The sequence below is a fragment of the Castanea sativa genome, chromosome 3 (assembly GCF_040712315.1).
Source record: "Castanea sativa cultivar Marrone di Chiusa Pesio chromosome 3, ASM4071231v1".
Classification (NCBI taxonomy): Eukaryota; Viridiplantae; Streptophyta; class Magnoliopsida; order Fagales; family Fagaceae; genus Castanea; species Castanea sativa.
Genome location: NC_134015.1, coordinates 17,095,871 through 17,120,904, shown reverse-complemented (window position 1 = coordinate 17,120,904; position 25,034 = coordinate 17,095,871). Strand labels below are relative to the sequence as shown.

The 25,034-nt window shown below is 36.2% G+C and overlaps 1 pseudogene; it reads right to left on the bottom strand.

The window, feature by feature from the left end:
- Window positions 1-200: 200 nt before the first annotated feature.
- Window positions 201-21,419, bottom strand: LOC142630023 (uncharacterized; annotated as a pseudogene).
- Between the last annotated feature and the right edge of the window lie 3,615 nt (window positions 21,420-25,034).

Genomic DNA, 25,034 nt, shown 5'->3' with positions numbered 1-25,034 from the left:
CAATTCCATTCTATTTTTTTATAAACTCCCAAACGTACCCTAAGGATTTTTATTACATGAATAAACGGTTTTTTTCTTTCTAAAGTTAAAATTCACAAATAAATGAAAGAAATAACTTAACAATTAGATACACACTAATTTATTTCCAAATTATATTGTTTGTATACAAAATTTCAAAATGGACTTTGAAATTCAACTTTTTAGGGGAGGGCAGTTGACGGCCCTTGAACTTCGAGTCCCGTCATGATTGCTGCCATGCTCATCACGTAGGCAAAGAACATAAAGTAAATGCAACAATAAGTTAAAGGCCCTAGAGAGCGGTTAATTGGTCCGCTCAATTTTTTGGGCTTGTTGTTAGGAGATGTCTTCGACATTGAATTCATAAAGTGGATCATCATTACCGCAGCTGAGGCAATAAAGGAGATTGAATCAAACGCCAGAAAATTTTTAAAGAATATGTTCTTTTGTAAAATTGCCGTGCCCGTTTGGTCGTTGTATCCGCCTGGCACTTGCAAAGCTGCTGCAAATGTGACAGTTGTAACTTGTAATGATCGTTATTGACGTTAAACTGAATTTCGAAATATCCTGGTCATCTGATGCGCCTTCTGCCTCCTTTTCTTTGGAAATATTCTGGTCATCTGATGCGCCTTCGATCTTGATAATCCGCCATTCTTTCAGAGTCTGGACGCCATCCACTTGTTTCAAATCGCATATTCCCATAATTAGTATCTGCAAGCGATTTAGAAGAAAATGTCACTAACTAATCACTACAAAACGTGGAATTCTTGATTTCAGAAGCTAGAGTGGCCTTCTGGATAAGAAGTTTTAATTGGTAAAACTTATAAAGAGTCTGGAGTTGCAGGTGCACAAATGCCATAGGGACACTGCAAATAATCACAGCTTGATACACCGACCGGAGTACCGGGCAAAAACTTTACCCAAAATATATATACTTTAATCTCTCTCTCTCTATATATATATATATATAGGGTTGTGTTAACGGACACAGTAAGGTGCCCGTTAACAACATTCTTTGAGTAAATTTTTGAGTAATTTTTTCAACTTTTAGCAGTTTTTCAAATTTTAACAATTTTTTTTTATACTTTTTTTGACAATTTTTTTAACAATTTTTTCTAAGTAAAACATAAAAAAAAAAAAACCTTAACAAACACCACCCGGTGCTTGTTAACATTTCCTCTATATATATATATATATATATATATATATTTGCTATGCATAATTTTAGGAGGTTTTACCTTTTCTAACCGCAAAAGCTGGTTATCTAATTGAACAATGTCAGCAGTGATCATTTCTTTCTTGTTCATAGCCAGCTTGTCCACTCTCGTATCATGTGCAAGCATCGCTAATATTCTATAATGCCTATTGATTGCAGCTAGATGAAAAGCCGTGTTTCCATCTTCATCTTGCTCATTTATGAGATCCCCAAAAGCTAATTCCTTGAGTAATATTTTCACCGCAATTTTGCTTCCGCTTTCCACGGCAAGATGAAGAGCCGTCCTACTTTTCTTGTCCAACAATTCACAAGCATATGGACATCTTTTAATGATTGTTCTCATTACGCCACCATTTCCGTTCTTAACCGAAATGTGAAGAGCAGACATGCCTTCTTTGTCAGTTTTGTATGCAAGGGAGTTATTCTTTTGCAAAAATAGTTCGACAACTTCTACATTGCCAATATGTGCAGCATAATGAAGAGGAATTCTGTCAGAGTCATCCGTTTCCAGAATTGCATCTGGAAATTTTTCCAACATCTTGTGCACAAAATCTACAAGGAGTGAGAATCATGTTGTTATGAGTTAGCTCTGTTGGAAATTTAACCTAATTCCTAGAACCTATGAAATGCGAAAACAAAGAAAAATTGTGAAAATAAAAATGATATAAAATTTAAGTAGTTTGGCAATGTGCCTACATCCATAATGTTGCAGCAATTTCACTATTTTAGGAAGAAAAAATGGAGAGACAAGAGTAGAGTTTTATAAATATATCATAAACATTAGAACCACATTGGCTAAAAATAGCCAAAGCCTCCACTCTATGGATTAAACCTCAAAAATCTCTCATTTAAAATTGTAACGCTTTCAAGTTGGATCGGTTCACAAACTGAATCAAACAAAAACCAAGCTCCAAATAGACTCCTACAAGCTAAAGTTAGCATGTGTAAGCGATGATCGAATAGGTCAATGTATTTTTATGTTTTTTCAATTCGTTAAGACACCAGAGTGATAGGATATAACCTTGCTGCCAATTTCACTAGATAATATTAATCGTTGTTTTGCAGAATCCAGTGTATTTTTATTCTACGAACACAAATTGATATATTATTACTGATCTGCACATGCAAAATGAAAATGTGCGAGGCAAAATATATTTGGGGTATGCTTTTATAAGCTTGTCTAACGATTCAATAAGTATTAGAAAGAAAAGGCAAAAGAAAAAAAAAATTATAATTTGAAAGTGATAGACTAATTCTAGCATATAATCGTTATAATTAATTTCATTGTTAATTATCAATATATTATATTATATATAATTTCATTATCTTCAAATTATTTTTGATGAATATGTATCATCCATTTGTGATATTTCTAGTTAAATTTTTTGTTTTATTTTTTATATTGCTGGTAAAAAATTTATCAAGAGATCCTATTTGATATTCAATTAGTTTTTCTATGCTTCTCTATCTTATTTATTTATTTTTTTTAAAGAAAATCCTATCCATATTGATATTTTTAGTAGATTTTTAAATTTATAAAATATTTACAAAATAAAGGAGGCGTTATCCACAAGATAAAATTATAACATGACAAGAAAAAATAGAAATACTTCAATGCGTAAAATAATAGAGAAGTGTTACGTCTATAACATTTACACAACAAATTAATCATAGGTAGTGTAAGTGCACAATTACGCCTGGACCCAAAAACACACGTGAGCTCAGGCCCAATGAGCCTTAAACAATGAAATTTGTAGAGTGTGGGCTCGCAATCTAGTTTAAGGATATTCAAAGCTTGATGAATAGGCTAGCATGTTACAGTATTTGCAAACAACGGACGAATAAGGCAAATGAACCTCCTCGGACGTAAGTCAAGGACGATTTATATATTATTTCTCTTTGTTTTCTCTCAAAGGTTACAGTTCTTAGGGTTTGTTTAGCCACCATTTTTCTTTACTCTCTTCCCTCCTTAAATACTTCTTCTTCCTTCTTTATCCACGTGTAACGCAAATCACCCTATTAGACACCTGTCCCATTCACCACCCTCTGGAAGTCTTCAAATGATAGCAAGAAGGCTGACTTCTACTATTCAGGGGTCACTTCCCCATTAATGCGGCCAGGGAGGTAAGTGCAGGGTCTTTAATGTGGAGGTAGCAGCCTTTTTCTAAGATATTTCTTTCACTCCGTGGTGTCTAGAGGGTATTTAGATCCCCCTCTTAACCAACAGTTCATCCAGAACACTGCCTTGATCTTTTTGGCGAATCACAGGGTCTTTGCGGGTCTGTCCGAGGAGAGATTCGTCCTCGGACAAATCCTCGTACTCTCGACCTATGGGCCGACCTGCAGCTCTAGAGGCCTTTAGTCTAAAACGAACTAGCGTCCATCAATAAAGCCGAAGACCCAAATACTTACTTAGGTCTATTTATTCCCCACAGGTAGTATGTTACTACTGGTTCTAATTTGAACTCACCATTAAAATTAATTTTTCACCCACCAATAACAACTTCATAACAACCTGACACTTAGAATTTATAATGAAAGTGTTGTGGACGTGACATTTATCAAAATGATATAATCTAATTTATCAAAACTATACAACAACTTCACTTATCAATAAAATTATCCGAAAATCATAATCTACCCAAGCAAAGACATATTCAATACATTACTTAATAATTTAATATTAGCTATTCAAAGATTGACACTTAGAATTTGTTATGAAAGTGTTGTGGAAGTAGCATTTATCAAAGTGATATAATCTAATTTATCAAAACTATACAACAACTTCACTTACCACTAAAATTTTCAGAAAATCTTAATCTACCCAAGCAAAGACATATTCAATACATTACTTAATAATTTAATATTAGCTATTCAAAGATTGATTTCATATAGAAAATAAAATTCCATCCTTGACACATAAAATTTAACCAAAAAAAGATAAAATTTTTGTTTAAAAAAAATGTTTTAATTTACATTGAGTAGGACAATGCATTGTATCGGAAGTTTGAGGTCTAATTTCAAAGTTTGATTTTGGGGTGAGAGATATTTTTTTAGTTTCTGACTCTATAGGAAAGTAAGTAGCTAGTGTTGACAATCTGCTGTGTGAAGAATTAATTGGTTTACAAAAACTGAAACATTGAGTCATTATGGGAAATTGATTACCAATGATAATTCAATGCTCACGTTAGTTATTTTTTTTAACCAATTGACATTTAATTTGGATTTCTAATTGGCCCACAAATTTATGGACCTTATGGTGATGGGGACAGTACACAACTAGGGATGGCCAAACCAGGCAAGTATGCGAGAACCTGACTTAACCCTATTTGAATGGGACGAGTTTTATCCACCTTGTTTGGATATCAGGGGAGTGGGGTAGGTTTTCCTCCGTACCCGATTTTGACAAGATGGGTATGGGTATTACTTGAACCCAACTCTCAATAAGGAAAAGTTTTTTCTTTTTTTTTGGAAAGTAATTTTTCATGAATGACTTTCACTTGTATGAAAAGTATTGTTGTTAGAGTTATTTCTTATTTGTGAAATCAAGTCCCTTCTATCATGACTCTAACTTTCACTTGGATGGAAAGTATTGTTGTCATTATGATACGTGAGCAAGCAAAAGTATAGGAGGAGAAGTCTACCACAAATTGTGCTCCATCAATAATTCAATTTAAGTTCAATTTAGAGTGGGTCTGGAAAGAGAGATGGGTAAACTTGGCCATGGAAATTGTTTTCCCTACCTCTCAATTAGTGATGATTAATGGTGAGATGAGAGGTTTAATTAATCCATCCTGAGGGATAAAACAAAGTGCTCCACTCTCACCTTATTTATTCTTTATTTGTGTGGAAGGTCTTTCTGCAATGTAAGGAAGGTAGAGGAACACAAACAAATACAAAGGTATTCATCTAGTAGGGATGGAGTTTGTATATTTTATTTGCAGATGATAGTCTATTGTTTTGCTAGGCAACTATTAATGAGTGCCAACACTTGACATTCTAGGGGTCTATGAGGTTGCTTTGGGCCAAGCGATTAATGGAGAAAAAACAGATTTATTCTTCAGTAAAACGCAAGGGTAGATGTAAGGGGGGGCTATTAAGATGTACTAGGGGTCCAAGTCATGACTGATTGTGAGAAGTAGTTGGTTTGCTAAATTCTAATGGTAGTGGGTAGATCCACAGTAAAAACTTTCAAAGGTCTATAGGAAAAATAGTCAAGAGAGTATTGGGCTGGAAGTAGAAGTTTATAACTTTATATCCAAGGTGGGACGGAATATCTTGATTAAAACTATTGCAAATGCAATATTTTGGTGGGGAAATAGAGATTGGTCCATAATACAAACTACTTATTTACAGGGTGTATAAAACAAGGTATTATATAGATTGTTCTTTCATGGAGGCAGATTTGGGTAATAATTCCTCCTATGTGTGGCGAAGATTGTTGTCTGCTAAGGAGGTTATCCATGAGGGCTCAATGTGGAGGGTTGGAAACGGAAGATATATTGAGCAAGGGGAAACACAAATGGCTACCACCCCTGAGGTTGTTACTGGTATAGTCCCACCTTTCATACGGGTTAGAGATCTCCTTGATGTCGACACAACGCAATGGGATCGAGGAAAATTTTATCATCTTTTCGGCCCTCCAACTTGGCAAGAAATCTTGGCCGTACCCTTGAATAACATTGCTTCAAGAGATTCTCTCATGTGGCAGGAAATTATTTTATTTCCAATAAAGACGGCATAGCAGATAGCCCTCCGAATGAAACAACAGCCAAGTGGGGAACATTCTCTAGAAAGGGTGGGTAGAGCTACGTTGAAGAAAGTGTGGCCCCTTAATGCACCTCCCAAGGTCCTAAACTTTGTGTGTGGAGGGCCTGGTCAAACATCCTGCCCACGAGAGATAATTTACAGCACAAGAAGGTCAAGGTTGATCCGAGATGTGAACTGTGCTGTCACCTGTCAACAACCAGAGACAGCTTGCCATATACTGTGGGATTGTCCGTTTGCAAGAAACGTTTGGGCACTGGTCCAAGGAAGAATACGGAAATGCTCTAATGCGTGGCAAGAGATTTTCTTATTGTTTAGTTTTTTCACTTTTTGATGAACTTGCTGCATGTGATAGGATTTGAGACTTTTGGAGGGTGCTAGTGGGCTTCTGACCGAGAATCAGAGCCTGACAGCTGCACAAAGACATGCCTGAACTTCTAATTTAGGGTTCTTTATTTCTTTTCTATGCTGCTATCTACTTTAGTAGCATACTGAATTACTGATCTTGCCCTTTTTCCTTGCCTGAGCGATATGTATCCAGACCTCAATTGTGTACTTTTTTTTATTACTTAATACAATTTCTATCTATTATTTTTTTAAGGAAAAATCAATTTAATTTTTTTTTCCTTATAAAAATATATATTTTAAATTATTAAAAAATTGAAGTAACGTTAGGTGATCAGTGTGATAAGGTGCATCAGAGATTCAGAATTAAAACTAAACGATTGGACAATAATCGGATAATGGGCTATCAATTAAAACTATCAAATACAATGCCGTCTACGGTATATAAATTTTCTTAAGAATTTATATATAAGGAAATATGTTAAGAAAGGAAAATTTTTAGGTATTTTCGAAGTATGGAGAAATGGTATTTTCTTATCTCAAATTCATGGTGAACCCTACCATGAATTTAATGAATGAATTCCACCATAAATGTAAGAGAAGAGAGTACAATTCTCCGTCCTCTAAAAGTATTTAAGAATTACTCGTTAAATAAGAATATATTACATCAATCTTCCAATTAATTAATAATTGATTTTGTTTTTGCATGCTAACCTTCCTATATGTTGCAAGATTACGTCAATCATGTATTTATTTTATTTTTAAAAAATTTCCTTAGCTTATTTGATCATTTGTACATATTTAGAACGTTTAATTATTTTTTTGACACTTTAATTAGAATTTTTGTTTATAGGTTAGAATTTTTTTAAAAAAAATTAACTTGTATTTGACACTTTAATTACCAAGATGAAATTAAAAAAAAAAAAGTACATAAAAGGTTTTTTTTAAAAAAAAAAGAAAAAAGAGAGAGATGGTATCGAAGACTTTTATAATTAAAGAGTAAAAAAAAAAACAATAAAATGGTAAGTGGTTTGTGCATTTTGTCATTTTTTTTAAGTGTTGTAAGTGCACAATTGCACCTGGACCCAAAGACAATTATGGGCTCAGGCCCAACGAGCCTTAACAATGAAATTTGTAGAGTGTGGGTTTGAAATCTAATTTAGAGGTACTGAGAACTTAATAACAGGCTAAGGGGTGAAGATACTTGTAAATAGTAGATGATAATTGCAAAGGGACTTCCTCGGACGTAAGCCGAGGACCACTTCTGTATTATTTCTCTTTCTTTCTTAAAGGTTACAATTCTTAATTTCTTTCTTGGTCACTGACTGATTTCCCATTTTCTTTGGCCTTCACCCCCTTTAAATACTTCTTCCCTTAGTGTTTTATCCACGTGTTGCTCCAATCTCCTTTCCCCCCAGATATTTCTTCTCTTAGTATTTTAAATAGTACCCAGAAGTTTCGGTTCTACTGTTCAGGGGTCATTTCCCCATTAATGCGGCCAGGGAGGTAGGTGCAGGGTCTTTAATGTGGAGGCGGCAGCCTTTGCCTAAGATATTTTCCTAACACCGGTGCATCTAAAAGGTTCAGGGATTCCCCCTTTTAACCACCAGTCTTTCCGGAATTTGGCCTTGACCTTTATAGTGAGCCTCCGAGTTCTCTCGGGTCTATCCGAGGAGGAACTCACCCTCGGATGTGTCCTCGGCCCCTCGGCGTATGGGCCAGTTTGTAGTACTAACAAGTTCTTAATTTAAGAACAGGTCGGCCCTCCTTGTTAGAGCCCAAAGGCCCAAATGCCTGCTTGGGTCATTTTACTCCCCACAATAACCCCTCAAAACTCTATTTTTCAGCATCCGAGGAGAAAAATAAGGTTTTGATCCAACGAGATCTTACCCCACACGTTTTGTAAATAACCACGCGTGTGGAGATCGTTTCATGTTCCAGAGGATGCCATTTGGCAGTTTCAATTTCAAAAACACGCGCATTTATGACCGTAAGTTACACCTTGTCCCCCACGTTCAACGGTGAGATGAGCATCTAACGGCCCTCGTTACCCCCTGAAAATTTGGGCGGGACGAATGCAATTTCGAGGCCGCTTCCCGCACGTCGTAACGCTTTGGAAACATGCGCCTTCATTTATTTCTTCAGAGGCTAATCACATCAAAACATCAGTAGTTGCCTTTTCTCTGCAGAAATCCGTGGAAACTCGCACAACTTCAAACTCGTAAGTTCCTACTTTTTCTTTAATCCATTCTCCTCGGATCCTGTCCTCGGCTCCCTTCTTAACCATTCTCCTTCTTAAAACCCGACCTTTCACCTCTTATAGATGGGTAGATTTAAGTGTTTAGTTGACACCGCCGCTGGGATGGAAGGTTTTAGGGCTAAATACCATATCCCCGGCGACGTAGGTTTGAGATATTGTCCAGCGGAAGCCGTGGCCGATTCTAGGAAAATGGGAGAGGTCATCATCCCTATGGTTGCCTTCATAGAAGGTGGGATGACCCTCCCAATGAAAAGCGTAACCAGGGAGTACCTCCGCAACCACCGGTTGTGTCCTGACCAGTGCGTTCCCAACGTCTTTAGAGTTTTAGGGAGCGTCGATGCTCTAAATGAGCAACTGGGATTAAACCTCACTTGGCATGACGACGTTTTTATGTACGAATGCCACAAACTTACTAGGGTAGGCTATTATATCAAATCTCGCTCTAGCGTAGTTAGGTTGATTTCCTGTCTGCCCAAGTCCAATAAAGGCATGAAGGACGACTACCTCATCGCCTCAAGCAACTGGCACGACGGCCCCCACTGCCCAGTCGAGTGGGGAGATCCAGGTGTGGCTCCTTAGGATCTAACTTCCCACCCCGTAGCTCCATCTAACATCTTGAAATGTTCATTTACATTTACTTAAGCGTTTAACTTCAGTTTATTACATGTCCTACAAATCTGACCATGTTTGTCTGTTTTGGTGTCTTTCTTTGCAGATAAACAACACGTGCGCCCGCGATTGAGCCACTGCAACGTTGCAGATTTGAACCGAGTGCTTCGCTCGGAGATTTTTGTGAGTGAAGACTTGTAGCTTCGGGTGGCTCACTTGATATTAGGGTATGACCCCATATCTACAAACTTCCAAGAGATAGAGAACGCAATCGTTGCGGGTGACCGGAGACGTAGGCGAATCAACGCTGCCAGGCCGCATTTCTTAGCCGACCACGATATTCCCGACAATCTCCACACAATCTTATACATGCAACCCCTCGCGGCGATCCCCCTCACAGCACACTCTCAGGCAACCGCTATCCCAGAGGAGCAAGTGTCCTCATCGAACACGTTGGACGAGGAGATAGAACAGTTTCAACTCGAGGACGTCCAACGACCTCGTGTAAATCCGTTCGTCGTCCTTTCCGACGAGGAAGAAGAGCCCGCCGAGACCTCTGGGATCCCGGGCCTAGTGATAGCACGTCTAGACGACAGCTCTATTGAAGAGGACATGGACACGCTCAAGGGCCTCCTGACCGCGAGAGGTGAGAGAGTCACTAAAAAGGGGGCGAGGGGATCCCAAGCTCCCCTAGCCTTGCCACCACCCCCTCCTCCAGCCGACCCCAAGCCTCCTGCTGACGATCCGAAGAAGAAAAGGAAGGTGGAGGCCGAAGGGGCTGGTGGCGAGAAGCAAAACAAGTTGAAACAGCAGCCGCCGCAGGCTCAGCAGCAGAAGCTGGATAAGGGCAACGGGCGCGCCCGTTCAGTTGAAAGTGGGGAGATCAGAGACATGGCCGAGGTTCGTCGAGCACCGGCTATGTGGTCTCCTGGACTGAGACTGGATGGAGCGCCAATTCCCCTCCAGTCCAACATCAGGGCGTTTCAACAAGGTCATGCCCTCCACCTGGCCGAGGCATTGGAGCGTCCTCTTCTGCTGCCCAAGGACATGGAAGCCTTGGAAAAGATGAGCCAGCCTCAGCTGTTCCTTTCTTTGAAAAGGGATTTAGCTCTGGTAAGTTCCACCTCGTACTTATACTCTAGGTTCATTTGTAAACACTTTACCGCATTTAACCCCCTGACATTTTTCGCAGGCCATCCAAGAAGTTTTTGCTGCCGAGAAGTTCGTGGAGGATTCTCGGAAGCGAGCTGGAATGGAGCAGGAGCTACGGCAAGAGACAGAAAAGTCCCTAAGCCAGGCCCTAGCAGAAAATAGGAAGCTCACGTCGCAGCTGGCCGATCTAAAAAGAGAGAAGGATGGTGCCGAAGCCAGCTTAAAGACGACGAAGAACCAAGTGGAGGGGCAACGTAAGCTTCTTCACCAAAAGGACGACGAGCTCTCCCAAGCCCAACGGGCACGCTTTGACTTGGAGAAGGAACTTACGTGGATGAAGGAGGAAGCTCGCACCCACAAGCACTCACTAGAGGCCGCGAAGCAGGCCAGCTATCAGGAGGGAGTGGCTGTAACATAGGACCTGCTGACAGAAGCTTTCGCAGCCTTGTGCCGAGAATACTATCAACAGGTCTGGGGAGAGGCCTTAAACGCAGTAGGGGTTCCTCAAGCTTCCGAGCTGAGGAAGCTCGAGAACGTTTGGCTTCCCCTAGACATACAGGAGATAGAAGACACTCCTGTTGTTGCCTTTCCTGCCCTTCCTCCCGTGGTGCCAGAATTCGTTCCTGATCCTACAGAACCTGAAGGTTCCCATAAAGAGAAGGACGGGTGTGAAGTTGACAAGAAGGAGCAAAACCAGAATGTGGAGCCCATCCTTCCTCCAACAGACAAAGGGAAACAAGTCTTGTCTGCCTTTGAGTTGGAGTTGAAGAGCACCGAAGCTGGCAGCATTTCCCTTCAAGACCCCCCTCCCAAAGCATAGGGACTAGCATAGGACTTTTTCTGTACTTTGCAGTTTCTTTACATAATGATGTATTCTACTTACAATTAATGAAGAACAATTTTTATTCAATTTTCATTCAAGTTGTATTTATTTTACTTTATCCTTTTTATGCTTGTCATGAAAGTTCTCTCTAACACGTAGCTAAAGAAAGAACGGAATAAATAAGTCTAACTCCAACAGTTAAACAACTATCACTTTTAAACAGCCATATGCATACTTTCTTTGCAAAGCATGACATTCAAAAATCTGACAAAAACTAACTTAGTTTGGATGGTATACAGTGCCTTACTTAGAAAGCCCACATGATAGTTAAACTTTATAATCTGAGATATCAATTTTAGTAGAGTGTAAGGTCCGAGGACCATACCTTACGAAACTTTTGTTTTAATACTTACAGATGTACACCTTAAGATCCAATTTTAACAGATGGTAAGGTACTGACTTCCACAAAGTGTGCGATAAGAATAAGAACAATGAATGAATAATAAGACATTAATTTCCACAGGTTCTGTGGTCCGAGGACCATACAAAACCAAATTTCTGTTTGATACTCAATAACAGTAACTCCAAATGTTAATTTCCCCAAAGTAGAAGGTCCGAGGACCCGGCATAACAAAGGTTCTGTTTAACAAATGAAAAGATATCAATTTCCACAAGGTTTGTGGTCCGAGGATCATACTTAACCAAGTTTCTGTTTGACACTTAAGAATTGTTACTTCAAATGTTAATTTCCCCAAAGTAGGAGGTCCGAGGACCCGGCATAACCAATGTTCTGTTTAACAAATGACAATATATCAATTTCCACAAGGTTTGTGGTCCGAGGACCATACTTAACCAAGTTTCTGTTTGACACTTAAAAATAGTAACTTCAAATGTTAATTTTCCCAAAGTAGAAGGTCCGAGGACCCAGCATAACTAAGGTTCTGTTTAACAAATGATAAGATATCAATTTCCACAAGGTTTGTGGTCCGAGGACTGTACTTAACCAAGTTTCTGTTTGACACTTAAGAATAGTAACTTCAAATGTTAATTTCCCCAAAGTAGAAGGACCGAGGACCCGGCATAACTAAGGTTCTGTTTAACAAATGATAAGATATCAATTTTCACAAGGTTTGTGGTTCGAGGACCGTACTTAACCAAGTTTCTGTTTGACACTTAAGAATAGTAACTTCAAATGTTAATTTCCCCAAAGTAGAAGGTCTGAGGACCCGGCATAACTAAGGTTCTGTTTAACAAATGATAAGATATCAATTTCCACAAGGTTTGTGGTCCGAGGACCGTACTTAACCAAGTTTCTGTTTGACACTTAAGAATAGTAACTTCAAATGTTAATTTCCCCAAAGTAGAAGGTCCGAGGACCCGGCATAACTAAGGTTCTGTTTAACAAATGATAAGATATCAATTTTCACAAGGTTTGTGGTCCGAGGACCGTACTTAACCAAGTTTCTGTTTGACACTTAAGAATAGTAACTTCAAATGTTAATTTCCCCAAAGTAGAAAGTCCGGGGACCCGGCATAACTAAGGTTCTGTTTAACAAATGATAAGATATCAATTTCCACAAGGTTTGTGGTCCGAGGACCGTACTTAACCAAGTTTCTGTTTGACACTTAAGAATAGTAACTTCAAATGTTAATTTCCCCAAAGTAAAAGGTCCGAGGACCTGGCATAACCAAGGTTCTGTTTAACAAATGACAAGATATCAATTTCCACAAGGTTTGTGGTCCGAGGACCATACTTAACCAAGTTTCTATTTGACACTTAAGAATAGTAACTTCAAATGTTAATTTCCCCAAAGTAGAAGGTCCGAGGACCCGACATAACCAATGTTCTGTTTAACAAATGACAAGATATCAATTTTCACAAGGTTTGTGGTCCGAGGACCGTACTTAACCAAGTTTCTGTTTGACACTTAAGAATAGTAACTTCAAATGTTAATTTCCCCAAAGTAGAAGGTCCGAGGACCCGGCATAACTAAGGTTCTGTTTAACAAATGATAATATATCAATTTTCACAAGGTTTGTGGTCCGAGGACCGTACTTAACCAAGTTTCTGTTTGACACTTAAGAATAGTAACTTCAAATGTTAATTTCCCTAAAGTAGAAGGTCCGAGGACCCGGCATAACCAATGTTCTGTTTAACAAATGACAAGATATCAATTTTCACAAGGTTTGTGGTCCGAGGACCATACTTAACCAAGTTTCTGTTTGACACTTAAGAATAGTAACTTCAAATGTTAATTTCCCCAAAGTAGAAGGTCCGGGGACCCGGCATAACTAAGGTTCTGTTTAACAAATGATAAGATATCAATTTCCACAAGGTTTGTGGTCCGAGGACCGTACTTAACCAAGTTTCTGTTTGACACTTAAGAATAGTAACTGTAAGTGCACAATTGCACCTGGACCCAAAGACAATTATGGGCTCAGGCCCAACGAGCCTTAACAATGAAATTTGTAGAGTGTGGGTTTGAAATCTAATTTAGAGGTACTGAGAACTTAATAACAGGCTAAGGGGTGAAGATACTTGTAAATAGTAGATGATAATTGTAAAGGGACCTTCTCGGACGTAAGCCGATGACCACTTCTGTATTATTTCTCTTTCTTTCTTAAAGGTTACAATTCTTAATTTCTTTCTTGGTCACTGACTGATTTCCCCTTTTCTTTGGCCTTCACCCCCTTTAAATACTTCTTCTCTTAGTGCTTTATCCACGTGTTGCTCCAATCTCCTTCCCTCCCAGATATTTCTTCTCTTAGTATTTTAAATAGTACCCAGAAGTTTCGGTTCTACTGTTCAGGGGTCACTTCCCCATTAATGCGGCCAGGGAGGTAGTTTCGGTTCTACTGTTCAGGCTCTTTAATGTGCAGGTGCAGGCTCTTTTCCTAATATCGGTGCATCTAAAAGGTTCAGGGATTCTCCCTTTTAACCACCAGTCTTTCTGGAATTCGGCCTTGACCTTTATAGTGAGCCTCTGAGTTCTCTCAGGTCTATCCAAGGAGGAACTCATCCTCGGATGTGTCCTCGGCCCCTCGGCGTATGGGCCGGTTTGTAGTACTAACAAGTTCTTAATTTAAGAACAGGTCGGCCCTCCTTGTTAGAGTCCAAAGGCCCAAATGCCTGCTTGGGTCCTTTTACTCCCCACAAGTGTTATGTTAAAAAAAAAAAACACAAAAAATGAAAAAAAAAAAATTCATATTGAGTCAGATATGGGTATTCATAAATAAGAAATTCAGGTGGAAATTGGGTTAGGCGATTATAGAGTTTTGGATTTTGGTATCCATGAATAAAATTTTCGGGTGGTTTGGGACCTTTGGGTACACCTAACCCAAACCCTGCTCATGGCCACCTAAACACAACCCATCTTAGCCACTACCTTAAAACCATCCCCCAAAATAAGATAAGAGAGGCATAGGCCTATAGCCAGTCTTGAAAGTTCGTATGGAATTTGACTTTTATCCCTAAACTATCAACAAATCTTTTTTCCTTCCTAAATTATCAAATACTATACACATCCTAACATAGAATGGATTGTTGAGCACAGAAAATTCCGCTTTTATGTTGTCTGTTGTACAAGTACAATCAGCTCACACTTCTTTGGCTAAATTAAGTATAACTCATCCAAAAAAAAAAGCAATGGAAAACTTCTGGAGATGTAGTTGAAGATAATTACCAGTTTTTGCGCGATTAATGACTGCTGAATGCAAGACATTCTTCCCTTTCCTTCCCCCATAGTCGCAATCTGCAACGGTTTTTATGATGTGAAGAGCAATTTGGTAGAATCGTCGATCCACTGCTAGGAAGAGAGGGGATTCCCCATAAATATTTGTAAACAAAGTCAACCCTGGATCTTCCTGAATTAGCAACACCACAATGGCGTAATGATTATATTTTATAGCCTCATGCAGTGCTGTACTATTCTCACGATTTTGCTTCCTCAGTAGCTCCTTTCTCATTTCAACTTCTTGGCTGTTAGCAAACATTATTAGCAGCTTTGTCATGTCAAAATGCCCTAAGCTTGCTGCAATATGTAGTGCAGTGTTGCCTTCGCAATTTGTTTTATACAAAAGTGATGGCTTCAGATCGAGGACTCTTTTCATGATCTGTACATTTCCAAATCTTGCTGCCACATGAAGAATAGTACTGTTCCTCCCCTTTGTCTCCTGCTCGAGATTTAAAATCTCATCTCTATTTTCATCAAAGAATTTGTCATCCGCAGAAATTGCAGCATTGAACAATCCATCATCCATTGCTACGAATTATTTCTTGAATATCAATCGTGACCTTGGCTTGGCAATCAGCAAAGAATGAATCTTATAAATAAATCATATTAAGGGTTTCTATGAGGATTTAATGTGACATGTTCACAAGTTGTATGTGCAACTAGGAAAAAGACAAAATAGTAAAATTTAAAATACCTCCACTTTCATAGAAGTTAATCTTCAAATGCAAACGTTTTGTTTCATTTTTTGTGTTTCACTTTATCTTCTATTAATCATAATTTGCTTTGTAATTATTTGACTTTTCTTTTAAAATAACTTAATTAAGTTTAAAATAAATAAAAAAATTTAAATTCATATTAAGTTGTAATTGGTAAAATATAAGATAGAAAACAAAAAACTGAACAAAGGATTTGTATAAATTACAGAGAAATTAGTATCCTTTTGCGCCAAGTAACCTTCCTGCTAACCTACATGCATGTATTGCCTCTATTAATTTTGCGCATTGATTTGTCAATGTCTAACATATTGGATATGAAACTAAGAATCTAAGATGCATGTATCAAAAAAAAATCTAAGATGCATGGGTGTTTGTATTAAATTACTTTTTTTCTATGGTACTCTTCAAACCTAAATTGCTCGAGGCCCATATCATACTGAGACTGCAAAGCTTTTTGGCCAAGCTAGTATGGACGTTAGATAAATAGGGGTAGATGAGGCCAAGCTAGGACTTTATTATTGGAGGCTGAATAGAAGCCGTAATCATTAAGCATTTTTTTTCTTATGTATATTTACTTTAAAAACAATTAATCCATATATAAAAGAAATATTTTGAGGTAAATTACAATTTATTCCATTATGATTTGACTATCATATTTAATGGAAAAACTTTCAATTGATATAGTTGATAACTTAAAGTTTATATTAATATAAAATTATTAGGATGCGGTCGAAATTAACAAAATTATTGTTCTTTTTTTTTTTTTTTTTTTTTTTGAGAAGCTTGTTATTGTTCTTTTCAAGCCTCAAAATTATATACGTTGAAGATATCAAGCTTAGGGGTCACAAGACTAGTCACTGACCCTTTAATCCTAACCAATCCAACCGATCTCACCCGACCCAAAGGGTCATAGGCAATTTCAAATGTGTGGCTTGATCGCTAGTGGGTTTTATCTGCCTTAAAAAGTAGGTTAATAGTCGAGTATTGGGTTTTGGGGAAATCCAATCGAGTAACCAAACTTGAGGGAAAAGCATATCTTGACCCATAAAAACTTGATGAAAAAAGAAAGAAAACTGCTCACAAGGATTGTCGATAGGCTTAGCGGTGTACTTTCTTATGCTAAAGTCAATAAATATAGTGTGCTTAAATTCTATTTTCTATCACGAACCACACCAACCCCCCCCCCCCATACACACACAAAGCAGAAATTTTAGACATAAAACACACGGATTGTCGATAGGCTTAGCGGTAGACTTTCTTATGCTTAAGTCAGTAAATATAGTGTGCTTAAATTCTAGATGGGTTATAAGAGTTGAGATTAAGATTGGAAACAAGTTGTGGTAGAGCCACACATTTGTCATTTGGGCAAGGGTTTCTATCATGGGGGCTTATTTGTACTTGATGCTGATTGTGAGAACATGAAATAAGCCTAGTACTTCTTTTGCTTATTTGTACTTAATTCTGATTAAGAGAACATGGAATAAAACTAGTACTTCTTTTGATTATATTGCCGAGTAGTACTTCTTTTGATTATGTTGTTGAGTCTTTGGGTATTTGGCACGGTGGAATGAAACAAATGAGTTCAACTCCAACTTAACTAATTAAGAGTACTTAAAAGGTGAAATATGTGTAGAGGCAAAACACTTTAAAAACTTTCAAACGGTTGAAAGGAGTCTTGGACTGTTAGAAGTCACCCACAGTGGCTTATGTTGGAAAGACCATAATTTGACTCTCTACAACCACTCTAAAAACAGGCCCGCGTAGCGTGATATCGAATGCCATAAAAGATTTGAGTGTGTCTTCCTTATCACTAATTGGTTTTGAGGTGGAATGACACAGCTCATGGTCCGATAAATGGTATTCAGAGCTAATGTCATGGGTTCAAGTCACTGGAGTGTCATTATGAGGGAGGGATTGTTGGGGCGACCACAATTTAACTCCCTACAACCACTCTAAAAACAGGTTCACGTGGCGTGATGTCGAATACCATAAAAAATTTGAGTGTTTCTTCCTCGTCACTAATTGGTTTTGAGGTGGAATGATACAGCTCACGGTCCGATAACTTAAAAAAAAAAAAATTTGGATTACAACAAGCTCTTAACAATGGCATAAAAAACTTAATAAAGCTTTGGTTTTCGACAAAATTGTTGTGAATAAACTTGATAGATGTATGAATAAAAAATAAAAACTTTTTGGTGATAGTGATGTTTCCATGTGCCTATATGTGGATGACATGCTATTTTGAGAGTTGATATAAATTACTAAAGACCTTTCACTCTTTGATATGAAAAAACCTTGTACAAACAAATGTAACTTTGAATAAAAGGAAAAATAATAATAAAATTGGGAATCTTCTGTTGCACAATTTGAACATGCTAAATTATTGGTGGTGTGATATTTTTAATAAACTGTACACATCCTAACATTGCATATGATGTTGGTAAAACCTGGTAGATATCTTGCCTATGAACATTTGAATGCTCCAACTCGTCTCTTGAGATATATGAAAGGGCACCATGAACTTGGGTCTTACATCTATAGGGTGTCCAACAATATTAGAAGACTGTTGTGATACAATTGCATATCAAATGATGATAAGACCCACTCCACTAGTGGCTATGTTTTCACTCTAGGGAGGGAGCTATACTTTGTATGTTTTCTAAATAAACCTGTGATGATTGATCAACTATGGAATTTAAGTTTGTTACCTTAGAAAAGGCATGTTATTATATTATTGTATTTTAATATCTACTTGTTGAAATACTAATATCATCATATTTTTGTATTTTGATTTACAAGCTATAAATATGTGTGGAAAAATTAATCTTTATAATGGGAAGAAGAGGCATATGTGCCTAAGGCACAACATAGTGTGACAACTTATAAGTAATGGTGTAATTGCCAAGGAGTTTGTGTGGTTAGAAAATAATTTGCAAATCCTCTTACCAAAAGGGATAACTAGATAGTTAGTCTATGATACATCGAGGGGGATGGGACCTAAGCCCATTGAGTGAATCGCCCATGATGACAACCCAACCTTTGTTTAAAAGGTTCAATGGGCATTATGGAGAGATTCAAGATTGCACTATCAGTGAGAATGAGATCTCATTGTCCCTCCCTATGGTGTAGATAGTGCTCACTACCAAACTAACAAGGTTGAGTTCTATAACTTTTAATGAATTCATAGCCTTTAAGGGTGGTGTGTGGTAGTACACACTTGATGAATTTAACCATGTGAGTATGGAGGTGGGGCTGCCTCCTATGAGAGTGAGGGCAAACTCTTTGGAGAACTCATGAAAGCCCAGGTAGGGTGCATGGCCGAAACGCACCAAATCGAGAACTTGTCAAAGGATTCACAAGAAATAGGTGTTTATATTCAGCGGTTTATGAATTTGGTTCAAGAACTTGTATCACCAAGAATTTGAAAACTCTAAAATATAAACACCAAGTGTTGATTCAAGTCCATAAGACATCAACACTAATTCATCTTGTGACTGCCCATTTCTTACTCTATAAAATAACAAAAATTTCAAAACATGTGGGGGATTGTTGGGTATGTTTTTCAAATTTAAAAGGAAACTAATTTTATTAAATGGTGGGTAATTTCTAGTGCCACCTGAATTGCTATTGACCAAAATTAGTGGATGTGGTTGGTGAGAATTAAACTCACCAGCCCCACCATCAGCTTTACCCCATACCCATGTTCTTCTCTCTTTATTCACAAACAAAATTAGCCCCTCCACAATATCATCATTTTCCTTTCTCACTTTCACTTATCTTGTCTTAACCAATTCAAATCCCTAGCAAATATCCTTATAATACCAGCAGATGTTGAAGGAAATCAAAGGGATAATTATGGAGTGCTTATATTACGACAGATTCTTAAATTTGTGTTGGGTTTTGTCAACTCTTTTGCTGAAAATATTCCATTGGCTCTTCTATATAACCAAAAGGCCATTCCTCTTTCAAATGTGTGAGAAGCAGAAGGAAAAAAATAGAGTTCATCTAATATACTATTTCCTCTATCTTTCTTCAATCTTTATATTGGGCATCCAATGACAAATTCGAAGTTCTGTTTGTGAGTCCACACTAACAGAGTTGCCGTTATATCCTAGAGAGTGACCGCCTGAGCCATTTGCACAGACAGAGTCATTCCAGTGGTGGCAAAATCGTTTCTTTAGGACAGTGGATTAAATTTCATGTCTCAGCTCAAATCTATAAGTTTATATCTCTCTACACTCTCATCTTATATCTCTAACCTGTTTTGTATTTTGTTAATTAATTTGGGCAAATTTCAAACCTTATTTCCAGCATAAGGGATTAACAAAATGTTGATTTTTAGAACTTTTTCTCCTCTATATATACTATTCTTACTATGCAGAATAGTATAAAGACAATTTTGTCTTGGCTTCTTGTTGTTGAAGGATTGAAGGAGAGCATGAATGGTAGGATGATTCAACGAACTAGGGTTTGTGTTTGGTTGGTGGAGGAATGTTTGAAAATATTTTTTTGGGTAAATGGAGAAGGGTTTCTACGTGCTTTTTGGTGTCTTCAATGTTGATTATATACATGGTAGAGCTCAAGATCTTAGATTTCAATTAGAAAACTTTAATTTCAAAGTTATCCAACTCATATTTATCACATAAGATGATAAGATAAGAGTGCAAATTAGAATAATCGAGTTAATTACTGAATTAAAATTAATATATGGACAAAGATTTCCTCTAAGGCCATTTAGAGAATTTAATTTCCTTTAACCCCTAATTATATGGAAATTCATAAAATCATCAATGTGTATTAAATAAAATTATTTAATTAACAAGATGCATGATTCACTAAATAGGTCATTTGACTAAAAATATATATGAATGATTATTTGAATTTTCATGTAGTTCTGTAAACCAATTTGGAACTGAACTATGCCCTATAGATAGTGGAAAATGGTGTATAAGATGATTAAAGTCTAACAAAAAAAAAAAAAGATAATTAAAGTGGTCACTATTGGGCAACTTTTCACACATGGGCATCTTGCTATCAAATATGTAATAGGTATCATAGCAAGAAACTCATCATTTCTTGGGCGGCAAGGTTTCAAATGACCATACACACAATATTAACCCAACACAATTTTTTGGAGGTTAATTTTTAGGATAAATGGGTTTGTGTCAATATGGGTCAACTCGCTATGATAGATTGATAAATGGTCAATTTGGTTATTTGTACTTTAATTGATATTATTGTAAATTAGAATTTGTGTATAATTTATTTGGTTATAGTTATTATAATTTGTGTTTTCAAAATATAAGATACGTTTATCATTTTTCATCATATTTTTGAAGTAGGTGATTTGTCATGTTAATGCCAACACAATACAATATATTTATAAAAAATAAAAAAGGGGTCATCTATATCAACCTAATACGGCATTTATTTATCAAGCAGGTTACATGAGTCATATCATATCAACCTATTAAGTAAAAAGGTCATGTTACGGTTAAGAAATTAATTGAGGGATTTGGATTAATTGGCCTATATTGTAATCTACTACCCTTATCTTGACCCCCACAACATAAAGTATAACCCTTGTAACTTGCTACTTCTACTGCGAAAATCATATCACAGTTTTCTGACAAAACTAGGTGGCTGATGCTGTTAGAAACTTCTATTAAACAATACTAAATATTAAAAAAAAGAAAATAGAAAATGAGAGCTCGTACCTGCAGAGGGGTGGGTGATATAATCAATCACTAGCTAGCTCGCCGTCACAACTTTCCTCATGATTGTCTGTATTCTCTATTCTCTAGGACACACAGTTCAAATTTATGGACGTACCCGGCAGGCCGTTGCCATAGTTAAGTATCTGGGAAGTACAAGCAATGAATATAATAAAACAAAGAATCCAAGTTAAGGATATATATCATAAGGGAGAAATGATAAAGAAAAGAATTTAGCAAAGAAAAAGTGATTCTCACTATTGTTTGTTTGGGTCTTGTACTCTTGTAATATTTCTGTGACGTGTAGTCCCAAAGTGATTCTGACGAACTAGCTAATTATTATTGTTATTGAGTAGATATCGTTTTAACTAAATGTGAGTTCTTAAATTCAAAAAGAATTTATTAATATCCATAATGAAAAAATTTAAATCCACAATATGAAAGCAATTAAATTAATAGAATTACTATCGAAAATGGACTTTAATTTTAATTTGTTTGATAGGATATTGTAATTGTGAGATCAAAGAAATTCGTACTAACTCCACTATGTTTAATTTCTTTGAGTTAAGACTCTGAATTTTGATAAGTAACCATGGTGATTTTTTGCTTCACTGATTGGTTGTGTCTTATTAAAGTTAGTAGGATTTTAAAAACCAAGCTTTCTACTTTTCCTTCTCTAGACATTTCCTTTGGAATATTCGAAGTTTACAATTTTTATTTATTTATTATGAACTCGTGACTTTTACTTTTATACTTGAGATCTAAGACACATATTGGCTTCTCCTTATTAATCTGTACATATCCTTGATACTTTGCTTATTATATTTCACCTCTTAGACTTGGAATATTCTTATACGTTACTTTAATCATTTAGTTATGCTGTGTTCTTTCTTGACTTTATATATTTAATCTTATATACTTGTAATTTGTAGTTCGTGAATTATATTAGTAGCTCCTGCCTATGCACTAAGAAAAGAGCTGTGATGCGGATTTTGTTGTTCTTATATATTTTGTGGAAGTTCTACGTGTCCTCTGTTATGCATGGCGTCAATGTAGGGGAATCTACACCAATGCATTACAAGTTATTGTGGTAAAAGTTGTGGACTTTTTTTATGTCCCTCATATTACTCTTTACAATATTTTATAATATATGATTAAAATGATGGATGCAAAGCATCAACGTGTAATCTTACTCTTCTTCAAATAAAAAAAAAAGTATGGGAATAAGGGAAATAATAAAGGGAACTATGTAGTAAGGATTTTGAAAAAGAAAAGAACAGTGAGGGATAAGATTCAATAAAGGTGCCATGAACTAAAATAATTTTAAAAAGGAAAAGAAAAATTATTTTGCACTTAAAAAAGGAAATAAACCATTCTTCTCTTATGAAAAAAAAAAAAAAAAAAAAAAATTCTTCTTCTGACTTATAAAGTGTGTGTCGAGCTTCAAACTTATTTTTGTTAAGCACACTGCACATCAAGGTTAAGGGCCTTAGGACCTGTCACCAATCCTTTAAACCCGACCAACCCAACCGATTTGGTCCGACGACTCCGACCCAATGGGACACGAACAATTTCAAACGGTTGAGTACATATTATTTATTGTTAAATGCGTCCATGAGTATGTAGGCATTACAAAAATACAAACTAGCAGGCATTTTTTTTTTTAAGAAGAAATAGTAGGCAATTAAAGTGGGCAACCAATTGATGGGGTTCGCAAGAAATGAGTCATGAAGATTGATGTATTTGCAAGGCCCACTTCTGTTTTTCACCATAAAAAGTATTGCAAGACCCACTATGAACGTCCTGTTACATTTGTCTAACAAAATTTTGTGGTTGATCTCCGTTTAAAAGTTATATGCCAAAAAAAAAAAAGAAAAACACTAGAGCTCTTACTTGAATATATATCATTTAGTCCCAAGCTTGCTCTATGAATTCTATGAGAAAACCATTTAAACAACTTTTTTTAATTATATAAATATGATAGAATTTCAACTTATGACATTCGTTCTATCATGATTGCTCCATATCGTTAAATTAATACATTAATTAATGAATTCTCTAAGAAAACCATTTAAACAACTTTTTTTTTATTATATATATATATATGATAGAATTTCAACTTATGACATTCATTTCATGATAATTGCTCCATATCATTAAATTCATACATTAATTAGTTTTTGATATAAGCAGGGTTCAAACATCAAATCTCTTATTTAACAATAATAAAATTTACTAGTTGAGCTAAATAAAACCCACATTCAAACAAAAATTTAGTAATAAAGAAGTAAAATCTAAAAACATATATTATATTAAGAAATTTAAACCAGGGATACAATAAATGAATTATGTACTAAAGAATATAAAAATTTAAGAAATATTTTTATTAGTTTTCTGATCAAGTGACCGGTACAAAGAACAAGCAAGAACAAATTGTATTAAGAATTTCAAGTAAAGAATATATATATATATATATATACACTAAAGTAATTATGTGCTAAATAATATAAAGAAGAAAATGAAAAGAAGTATGATCTACGAATATATTATATTAACGAATTCAAGTAAGGAATTTTCTAAAGGAACTATGTACAAAATATTTTCAAAAAGTAATGAAAAATTCTTTAGTGATCTATTGAAGTAACTTACAAAGGGAGGATGGAACAAAAGACTCTTGAAGTGTTTGTCAATTCTCAAACTTTTTAATGTTGAAGATAGCAAGGTTAGGGGCCATAGGACTAGTCACTAAACTTGGCCAATCCAACCAATTTGGCTCAACTCAGAGGGTCACAAAAAGTAGGTTTTATCTGCCTTAAAAAGTAGCTCGGTTGTAGATCAAGTACTGGGCTTTGGGAAAATTGGGTGTTTGGTACCATAACTTAAACAACAGTTTTTAGTTTTTAAATAACATTACATATTTTTACACACTTTTTCACCCACACGTATTTCTAAAAAATACAAACAATATTACTAGAATAATATCACCAAACGGGCTAATATTGAGTAACATAACTGGACAATGAAAGTACTAGTTGTATATTTTTCTTCTTGAATGAAAGTTCAGTTTCCAAAAAAAAAAAAAAAATCAAATTGTAAAATTAACGACCCACACACCAAAAATAGAGTTACAATGGTGGTGCTATTGCTAAATTCTAGCAAAGTTATTAAAAGTTCAAAATTTTCATTTACATACGTACTCCGTAGAATAAAGGCTTCCTAGCTTTTAACACTAAAGAATGCAACCCATCTGAAATTCTGAATAAAACACCCAAACTTTTATAATCTCTAACAGATCAAAGATGTAATGCATTGACATTAATGTTTACTTGGCTACTATATTAGCTTTGAGTCTCAATCAGTGAGAAATGATGAAATTTAAATCAATTTGGATTGGTAGAGATAACCCAAACCAAATTTGGACTAAAAATTTGAGTTTCCCGCCTCTATGCCCAAGCCCAACCCCGTACATCTTAGTTTTAGTGAAGGAAACTTCGGTTCATGCATTTCATCAAACAGTTCTGCTTTTTGCCTCACACCAAATGCAAATTGCACAGAGAGAACGAGAGATATGAGCAGTGTAGGGAATTTTCACGAATTCCTAAACCTGTGAGAAACAAAAAATAGAGAAAACACACACCAAAGAAAAAATAATCACACGCACAAGACAGTATTTATGTGGT